The sequence below is a fragment of the Heptranchias perlo genome, chromosome 10 (assembly GCF_035084215.1).
Source record: "Heptranchias perlo isolate sHepPer1 chromosome 10, sHepPer1.hap1, whole genome shotgun sequence".
In the NCBI taxonomy this organism is placed as follows: Eukaryota; Metazoa; Chordata; class Chondrichthyes; order Hexanchiformes; family Hexanchidae; genus Heptranchias; species Heptranchias perlo.
Window position 1 is genome coordinate 13,047,803 of NC_090334.1, and position 9,861 is coordinate 13,057,663.

Genomic DNA, 9,861 nt, shown 5'->3' on the forward strand with positions numbered 1-9,861 from the left:
CCCTCTCTGTTGTCCATCTCTCTGTTGTCCCTCCCTCTTTTTTGCTCCTCCCTCTCTTTTTTGCTCCTCCCTCTCTTTTTTGCTCCCCTCTCTTGCTGCTGTGGATGCTGATTGTCTTCCTCGTCCGAAGTCAAATCTAAAGCAGTCATGGCGCCCCCCCCACCCCCATCCTGATGTTCTCTGCATGAACACCCCCAATCTGTACATATAAGTCTGTCACAACAAGTACTCTCACCAAGCCGTTTCCCAGAGGGAACTGAGAAAGCAGCTGTGAGCACTGAGCCTTTATTCGTATCGGCACACCTGACCTTTAACCATCCACATGAAGTGCCGCTCAATCTCGCCTCCGTTTTACTGCCGAATTTCCCGAGCCCTGGGAAACCCATGCAGGAGGTGCTAATTTCAAATCGCTGCCAAAATCTCATGAAAGGACCCTCATTAACATACTATAATCACTGACCCGCCTTTCCAGAGCAGGTTACTCGGCCGCATCCAAACCCGCCTCAGTTAAACTGGAAGTAGGCGGGTTGGGGTTCAGATTTTTCCAATTTTAACACTGCACCCGACCCTCTCCCGCCCATCATGGGGAGTTAAAATTCTCCCTACTGTATCCCAGCATAATCGCCGAAAGCCCCTAACCCAAACTGCTTAAGTTCTGGTGAAGTCAGACGAGTTTGTGTGTGCAAGAATGGAGAGATTTTATTGTTGCTGTGGATCTGATCTGGCAGTTATACAACGAAGTTCTGCCTTGTTTTTAAGATCAGAGTGCACACCTGGTCCTTCCTGAATCTAACGTGTACCATTGCAATATGTCTCAAGATAACACTATGTACTGTGGCTCAGGTAGAAAATACATCATTTACCATTTAATGACGAATTAAATTGTATCATAGTATGTTATAGCACAGAAGGAGGCCATTTGGCCCATCGTGCCCATGCCAGCTGTTTGAAAGAGCTATCCAATTAGTCCCACTCACCTGCTCTTTCTCTGTAGCCCTGTCAATATTTTCCCTTCAGGTATTTATCCAATTCCCTTTTGAAAGTTATTATTGAATCTGCTTCCACCACCTTTTCCGGCAGTGCATTCCAGATCATAACAACTCTGTGCAAAAAAAGGTTTCCTCATGTTGCCTTTGGTTCTTTTGCTGATCACCTGAAATCGGTGTCCTCTGGTTACCGAGCCTTCTGCTAGTGGAAATAGTTTCTCCTTATTTACTCTATCGAAACCTTTCAACATTTTGAACACCTCTATCAAATCTCCTCTTAACCTTCTCTACTCTAAGGAGAACTACCCCAGCTTCTCCAGTCTCTCCACATAACTGAAGTTCCTCATCCCTGGTACCGTTCTAGTAAATCTCTTCTGAAGGTCTTGACATCCTTCCTAAAGTGTGGTGCCCAGAATTGAACACAAAACTCCAAATGAGGCTTAACCAGTGTTTTATAAAGGTTTAGCATAACTTCCTTGCTTTTGTGCTCTATGCCTCTATTAATAAAGCCCAGGATCCCATATGCCTTTTTAACAGCCTTCTCAACTTGTCCTGCCACCTTCAAAGACTTGTTTACATACATCCCTAGGTCTCTCTTTCCTGCACCCCCTTTAAAATTGTCCCATTTAGTTTATATTGTCTCTCCTCATTCTTCCTACCAAAATGCATCACTTCACACTTCTCTGCGTTAAATTTCATCTGCCATGTGTCTGCCCATTTCACCAGTCTGTCTAGGCCCTCCAGAAGTCTGTTACTATCCTCCACATTGTTTGCGACATTTCCAAGTTTCGTGTCATCTGCCAACTTTGAAATTACACCCTCCATAGGACCACTGCTCTTTTTGATATATATTAATGACCTGGACTTTAATATATATCAAGTAATGACCTGGACTTTGATATATATTAAAGTCCAGGTCATTAATATATATCAAAAAGAGCAGTGGTCCTAATACTGACCCCTGGGGACCACCACTGTATACTTCCCTCCAATCTGAAAAACAACCGTTCACCACTACTCTCTGCTTTCTGTCTCCTAGCCAATTTTGTATCCACGCTGCCACTGCCCCTTTAATTTTGCTAAGAAGTCTATTATGTTGAACTTTATCAAATGCCTTTTGAAAGTTCATATACACAATATCAACCACACTACCCTCATCAACCCTCTCCGTTACTTCATCAAAGAACTTAAACAGTTAGTCAAAGACAATTTTCCTTTAACAAATCCATGCTGACTTTCATTTATTAGCCCATAATTTTCCAAGTGCCAATTAATTTTGACCCGGATTATTGTTTCTAAAAGTTTCTCCATCACCAATATTAGGCTGACTGGCTTGTACTTGCCGGGTTTATCCCTCACCCCTTTTTTGAACATTTTCAATCCTCCAGTCCTCTGGCACCGCCCCCATATCTAAGGAGGATTGGAAGATTGTGGCCAGAGCCTCTGCAATTTCCACCCTTACTTCCCTCAGTAACCCAGGATGCATCCCATCTGGACCGGGTAACTTTTCTACTTTGAGTACTGCCAACCTTTTAAGTTCCTCCTCTTTATCTATTTTTATCCTATCCATTATCGCTACTACCTCCTCCTTTACTGCTACATTGGCAACATCCTCTTCTCTAGTGAAGACCGATGTGAAGTATTTATTTAGTGCCTCAGCCATGCCCTCTGCCTCCACAAGAAGATCTCCTTTTTTGTCCCTAATCGGCCCTATGACTACCCTTTTACTATTTATATGTTTATAAAAGACTTTTGGGTTCCCTTTTATGTTAGCTGCTAATCTACTCTCATACTCTTTCTTTGCCCTTCTTATTCCCTTTTTTCGATCTCCTGTGTACTTTCGTATTTAGCTTGGTTCTCTACTGTATTATGAACCTTATATTTGTCATAAACCTCCTTTTTCTGTTTCATTTTAATCTCTATATCTTTGGTCATCCAGGGAGCTTTAGCTTTGGGTGTCCTTCCTTTCTCTCTTGTGGGGATGTGTCTACTCTGTACCCGAATCATCTCCTCCTTGAAGGCCTCCTATTGTTTTGCCTCCCAATTTTTGATTCCAATCCACCAGGGTAAGATCCCTTTTTAACTCACTGAAATTAGCCCTCCTCCAGTTAAGTATTTTTTACATTTGATTGTTCCTTGTACTTTTCCATAACTATTCTAAACCTAATGATATTATGATCACGGTTCCCCAAATGCTCCCCCAATGCTCCCCCATTGAAACATGCTCCACTTGGCCCACTTCATTCCCCAGAACTAGATCCAGCACTGCTTCCTTCCTCATTGGGCTGGAAACTCACTGATCAAGAAAATTCTCTTGTATATATTTCAGGAATTCCTCCCCCCTCTTTGCCCTTTACACTGTTACTATCCCAGTCTATATTTGGATAATTGAAGTCCCCCATTATCACTACTCTATAGTTTTTGCATCTTTCTGTAATTTGCCTGCAAATTTGCTCCTCTACCTCCTTCCACTATTTGGTGACCTATAGTATACACCCAGTAGCATAACAGCTCCTCTATTGTTCCTTAATTCTAACCACATAGATTCTATCTTTGGTCTCTCAACTACAACATGTATTTGGATATAAGTAGTCCCTAAGGCATTCTGCTTGCTCTGTCATTCAAATGCTAATCTTTTCATGACAGAACTGTTGATGCATCGTGCGATTGGTGAGGACAGATGCCTTGCAAAATGTTTCCCCGCCAAGACCATTTGCAAACAACGGTGAAAGGCACCATCCCTGTCTTGCCATGCGACAAGTTAAATTTTTGAGGCATTCAACCACAGTAGTTCCTCACTCATGTCCTCTCAGAAGTAAGGTGTCAGAGATGGGAAAGTGAACAAATAGCACCATATGTGTACACTCTTAATAATAAAGCCCAGCCTCCACTGCCTCATTTAGCATCTTTTAAAATTTTAATTCCAGTATTTTTTCTCTGCAATTATAGGCCTCATTAATTCTTTTAGATGCAACTGATTTTCCAGCATAATTTGAGTCAATGTAAATTCGTAATTTAAAATCTTTTGCTGATGATTTAATTAGCCACAAAAAGACAATGGATAAGAAATTGCTACTTGTGACTCGAGACTAGTGATAACCTCCCCATAATCCCTCTCACCTAGGTGCATCTGCGCCCTATACCCCAACCACACAGGGAAACATATCTGATCCCAGATCTCTGTCAACACTGCACTGGAACTGGATACTCGAGGGTGCTGGAAACCTGACTGGATTGATTTTCCAGGAAAGCACATGACTTTTGCTGTGATACTATGCTGTATTACCAAACTATACTGTCCAACTGTACTACTGAATTTCACCCTCACCCACTACCGTTGAGTTACACCACCAACCATTATCACCAAGCTGTGCCATTCAGCTGTCCCACCACCCTGTGCCAGTCTATTCAGCTGTCCCACCACCAGATAACATTCAGCTGTCCCACAAACCTGTACCATTCATCTGTCCCACCAACCTGTACCATTCATCTGTCCCACCAACCTGTACCATTCATCTGTCCCACCAACCTGTACCATTCAGCTGTCCCACCAACCTGTACCATTCATCTGTCCCACCAACCTGTACCATTCATCTGTCCCACCAACCTGTACCATTCAGCTGTCCCACCAACCTGTACCATTCATCTGTCCCACCAACCTGTATCATTCAGCTGTCCCACCAACCTGTACCATTCATCTGTCCCACCAACCTGTACCATTCAGCTGTCCCACCAACCTGTACCATTCATCTGTCCCACCAACCTGTACCATTCAGCTGTCCCACCAACCTGTATCATTCAGCTGTCCCACCAACCTGTACCAATCATCTGTCCCACCAACCTGTACCATTCAGCTGTCCCACCAACCTGTACCAATCATCTGTCCCACCAACCTGTACCATTCAGCTGTCCCACCAACCTGTACCAATCATCTGTCCCACCAACCTGTACCATTCATCTGTCCCACCACCAGATAACATTCAGCTGTCCCACCAACCTGTACCATTCATCTGTCCCACCAACCTGTACCATTCAGCTGTCCCACCAACCTGTACCATTCATCTGTCCCACCAACCTGTACCATTCAGCTGTCCCACCAACCTGTATCATTCAGCTGTCCCACCAACCTGTACCAATCATCTGTCCCACCAACCTGTACCATTCAGCTGTCCCACCAACCTGTACCATTCAGCTGTCCCTCTATCCACCACTCATCTCTCTCTGCTCTCCCTTCACACTAACAGTTAACCCATGTCCCGCTCTTTCATTTCAGGTGCCACTTCAGGAAGAGGAGGCCAGCCTAGCAAGTCGATATAACCCTAGCAAGCACCAGCTCAAACATTGGCACCATGTGTACTTTAGAGTGTGGGCTAGAGGAGGGGTCTTGATATGATGGATCACCAGCCACAAGTATACAGGAGTTAGGGCAGGGGGATAGGATGCCACAGGTGCCAGCTCACCGGAGGGCGAAATCATATACTAGCTCTGCTGCAGAGGACTCTGATGCTGACTTTGAGGGCCTTGCCTACCAAAGAAGGCTGATGGGCATACACCAGGAAATGCTAGGTCCACTGGGCAGCCTGCCAGCAAGCTTGCACACAAGGGCTGTGAGCATGGACAAGTCCAGCTTCAACTTGTATCGGGTTTCGAGCAGAGCATGGAGATCATTCTGTCAAACATGGACTGAGTAGTCAGCTCCGTGAATATGACAGTGGTACCCACCATGATGGAGCCTCTGATGACAGCTCTAATCCTGTTCCTCTTCCTCCTCCATTTCTTGCTGCCCACGTGATGGTAAGGGCTGGTCCCTCACCATCGCGACATTATGCAGCACACAACTACAAATCTGGAAATATAGTCAGGGTTGTACTGCAAAGCTTGGCCCAGACGGTCCAGCTAGCAGAAGCGTTGTTTGAGCACATTGACAGTCTGCTCAATGATATTTCATGGATCTAGTTGTAGGCCAGCTCTGCGGCTGTGCCAGGGTTCCTGACAGGAGTCATGAGCTAGGCCTGAAGGGAGTAGCCCTAGTCACCCAGTAGCCAACCTCAGACTGACAGCCTCATTGGAATAAAGGCGACACAGAGGACTAGCTCAGGATGAATGAATCGTGACTGCTGCCAGGAAACTGGGCACAGACCTGCGTGATGCACTGCCTGTGGTCGCAAACAAGCTGGACATTGAGGGAGCTCAAGCTTATGATTGATAAAGATACCAGGCTGATGATGGGGAGCACGCAAGTCTCCAGTCTATGGCACCCTGCAACCTGGGGAAGCCTGTAATGCGGGTGAAGCCTTGTGCTGTCTCATCCTGTCCAGTGGGAAAGTGATGTAGGTGCTCCTCCTGGGCGAGTCTCTCACATGGCAAGTCAGGCACTGGGGCAGATCAATTTCAGCTGTATCATCAAGCTGTGCCAAATAGATGGGGCCCCGCATGTTGTAGTATCAAGCTGCATCACCAATCTCTTTCACTAAGCTGCACCACCAATCTCTTTCACTAAGCTGCACCACCAATCTCTTTCACTAAGCTGCACCACCAATCTCTTTCACTAAGCTGCACCACCAATCTCTTTCACTAAGCTGCACCACCAATCTCTTTCACTAAGCTGCGTCACCAATCTCTTTCACTAAGCTGCACCACCAATCTCTTTCACTAAGCTGCGTCACCAATCTCTTTCACTAAGCTGCATCACCAATCTCTTTCACTAAGCTGCGTCACCAATCTCTTTCACTAAGCTGCACTACCAATCTCTTTCACTAAGCTGCGTCACCAATCTCTTTCACTAAGCTGCACCACCAATCTCTTTCACTAAGCTGCGTCACCAATCTCTTTCACTAAGCTGCGTCACCAATCTCTTTCAGTAAGCTGCACTACCAATCTCTTTCACTAAGCTGCACTACCAATCTCTTTCACTAAGCTGCGTCACCAATCTCTTTCACTAAGCTGCGTCACCAATCTGTACCACTCAGATGAATCAGAAATCTACAGCACTAATCTGTACCACTGTCCTGTACCAGCAAGCTGTACTATTGATCTGCATCGAGCCAGATGGTTATGGGTTCAAGTCCCACTCCAGGACTTGAGCACGTAATCTAGGCTGGTAATCCAGTGCAGAATTGAGAGATTGCCATGTTGTTGAAGTTACTGTCTTTTGGATGAGATGTTAAAGCAGGGCCCCAGCTATTTGTTCAGATCCCATGGCACTATTCGAAGAGCAGAGGGTTCTCCTAGTATCCTGGCTAACACTTATCCCTCAACCAACACCATCAAAACTCTTTGTGGGAACCTGCAGTGTGCAAATTGGTTACCACGTTTACCTGCATAACAGCAGTGAAAAGGAGCGCTGAGGACCCGCGGTGGCAAAGCGGGTAAAGACTCTGGCAAGGCGAAAACAAAAGCGGTTTCCCGCTCACAGTGAGCTAGGCTGCAGTTTCCGGTCGGTTGGATCCATGGACACCTCAAGTCCAGGACGACCAGTCACAGGCAGGTGGGCGCCATGGCGGCGGTTTACAGTGCGGCCATCCTGGAGTATCTGATCGCTGAGGTATTGGAGCTTGCAGGGAACGCATCCAAAGACTTGAAGGTGAAGCGCATTACACCTCGCCATTTGCAACTTGCTATTCGAGGAGACGAAGAGTTGGATTCTTTAATTAAAGTTACCATTGCTGGTGATAGCGTCATTCATCACATCCACAAATCTCTGATTAGCAAGAAGGGATAACAGAAAACTGTTTGAGGATGGAAGCTATCCCCTTTTTTAGGTTCATAATCTCAAGACTCCATCTCAGATTAACCGGCTGTAGAACTGTTTGGAGGACGTGGCTGGAAAGACACTGGACTTCTGAAAATGTGGTCACTTAAAAACACTTTTTTATCTTGATAGTATACAAGGCAGGGGGGGGTGCTTTTAAATTAAAACTCATAGTAATACTTCCCTGTGCACTGGTCTGGGAAAGTTAAATCTGGGATCATAACTTTGTGGTGGAACTGTAAATGAGGGACCTCTGAGAGACATTCTCTAGTTGCTGCTTTTTAATGGAGCCCCTGTTGCAATGTTTTAAGTGCAGGAAGAGTTTGTTGCTTGTATAACTTTATTTTTGGAATGGCTTTAAATTTGGATGGTTTGTTCCGACTGTGTAGTGGATGAAGTTTTCAATAAAATGTGTATTTAAAAAAAACCAACAGTAACTACATTTCAGAAGTATTTCATTGGCTTTGAACTGCTTTGGGACAACCTGAGGACATGAAATGGGCTATATAAAAGTGCAAATCTTGCAGCGTGACAAGTTTACATAAGCAGTTTCTCTTATAAATGTGGACCTATGAATGTATAATAGTAAGTTAACTCAAAAGTGTGACAAAAACACAACAGGAAATACAGTTTTGTGGACATGAAGTGCACACAGACATAAGAGGGGTAATTTTTACCTAACCCGCCTGACTAGAAACAGATGGGATTGGATCAGCTGCCTGTTTTACACTCTGTCCGATTTTACTTTCCATTGACTTGGAGGGTTAGGTTAAAATGACTCCCAAGATCTTCAATATAATCTAGATATAGACATATCAGGAGTGATTTTAAACCCCAAGAACAGGTGGGATGGGGGCGGGTGGGAGTTGAAAACAGTTGTTTTTTGGGTCGCGACCGCAACCCGGCTTTATTTCCGGGTTTAACATTGCCGTGGAAAAGTACAGGCTTCCCACTGGGAATGCAAAGTCCGAAAATTTTGCAGTTGCGACCCAAAAAAACAACTATTTTCAACTCCCCCCCGCCCCCTAACCCACCTGTTGTTGGGGTTTAAATTCACCCCCATGATTTTTAGTTTATTCCTTTCTTTTTTTTTCCATCCTCTTGTTTCCTTACAATTTTTCCTCTTCAGTTTTTATCTTTTTCTTCCAATCTTTAATTAACTCAAATTTTGCTCTTCTAATTTTTCATTCTTGCTTTTTCCTTCATTTTTTTCTTTTTCCGTTAATTTTACCTCTCCTATCTTCCTATTTTCCATGTTTTTCTTGCCCTTGGCACCACAAGGAAATGAAAAACAATCTAGACTTGAATCATGCACTCTGTCATCCCATTACATCATGAAGAGGCAGGGAAATGGTTGGCAGGCATATAAAACTTCATTGTCCAATAAAGCTACTGCAATTATTTCTTCTGGGCTAATTTTAAATGTTAGTAAATTAAATTGATTTCTATTTATTGCCCTACTTCCATATCAACCCACAAAGAGAGGTTTATTGGTTATTAAATTTTTATTTTAAGAAAGTTGGGTCACTGAGAGAAAGGACATTGGGTTTCCACCTTCCATTCCCCATACAATGAGTTTGCAAAGTACGAAAGCAAATGATTAATGATAACTTTGTATACGGCAATGGTTAGGCCGTAGGTGTCAGCTGTGGCTCAGTGGTAGCACTCTCGCCTCTGAGTAGAATGTTGTGGGTTCAAGTCCCACTCTAGAGACTTAAGCACAAAATCTAAGCTGTCACTCCAGTGCAGTACTGAGGGAGTGCTGCACTGTGGAGGTGCTGTCTTTCCAATGAGATATTAAACCTGCTCTCTCAACTAGACATAAAAGATCCCATAGCACTATTTTGAAGAAGAATGGGGGAGTTCTCCCCAGTGTCCTGGCTAATATTTATCCCTCAACCAACATCACTAAAACAGATTATCAAGTCATTATCACATTGCTGTCTGTGGGACCTTGCTGTGCGCAAATTGGCTGTTGCATCTCCAACATTACAATAGTGACTACACGTCAAAAGTACTTAATTGGCTGTAAAGCACTTTGGGGTGTCCTGGGGTCGTGAAAGGTGCTATATAAATGCAAGTCTTTCTTTCTTAGTACTGTGTGTCATTATACAAAGGACATTG

The 9,861-nt window shown here is 44.3% G+C and overlaps 1 pseudogene; it reads left to right on the forward strand.

Moving 5' to 3' along the window:
- The first annotated feature begins 5,425 nt into the window (after positions 1–5,425).
- Positions 5,426–7,722, forward strand: LOC137326766 (histone H2A.Z pseudogene; annotated as a pseudogene).
- Positions 7,723–9,861: the final 2,139 nt, after the last annotated feature.